Here is a 948-nt window from a genome sequence, read left to right as displayed (position 1 = left end):
GTCCAGATTATGATTAAAATTCGTCTATTAGTTTTGGAGATTACCATGTTCAAACAGAAAGACACGACCCTTTCAGATAAACCTTTAAATGACGGTACCAAGCTACACTCAAGTTCCCAATGAAAATTAATCAAGTGGTTTAGAGATTAGCGGGTTCAAATAGGCAGACGCGACGAGTTTGGATGAAACTTTAAATCACGACTTCCTTTTTTCTGTGATCCAATTGTGAGGAAATAAAGGCTGTAACGTTGCCCCAAACTACACTCAATTTATGTGTATAAATCCCATGAAAATTTGTCGAGTTGTTTTGGGAATTAGCGTGTTCAAACAGACAAGCACGCCGATTTTAGATAAAACTTTAAATCGTGATTGCTTTTTTTCTGTCTGCTGATTTTGATGAAATAATGCATATGCGTTTCCCTGAGCCTACACTCAAGATACATTTGAATACCCCATGAAAATTCGTCGAGGTTTTGAGGATTAGAGTGTTCAAACAGACAGTAGCGACCGTTTTTTAGTTTTGTTGTTAAATTAGATTTGTTTTGCACTTCTTTGTCGGATGCCGCCTATGTCCGTAACTTAGACTCCTGTTTATCAAAGCGGGCGCTGATAACCTCGTTGTTGTGCGCCCTAAAACACTAATCATCATCATCATCATCATGTTTATCAAAGCGTACATTTTACCATGAAGGCTTAGTACGCCGTCGGTTTTCTATCAGCTTTATTTTCCCGTATATTACAGAGAGGTAGAAATGTGTCTGATAACATCACAAGACTCCTAGAATGTTTAAAAATTGACTAGATACAGGTGAAATGCTTGTCTTCAGTGCAGTGAAAAAACTATCTGATGTAATTGTGATTAATTAACACTAAATTAATTCCGTTGGTCCTGAATAATTAGTCATGTGCGACACGTGCTATCAGTTCGTTGCAGTTGTAATACCTTGT

This window comes from Schistocerca serialis, chromosome 10, assembly GCF_023864345.2.
Source record: "Schistocerca serialis cubense isolate TAMUIC-IGC-003099 chromosome 10, iqSchSeri2.2, whole genome shotgun sequence".
NCBI lineage: Eukaryota > Metazoa > Arthropoda > Insecta > Orthoptera > Acrididae > Schistocerca > Schistocerca serialis.
This window is presented reverse-complemented; position numbering follows the sequence as displayed.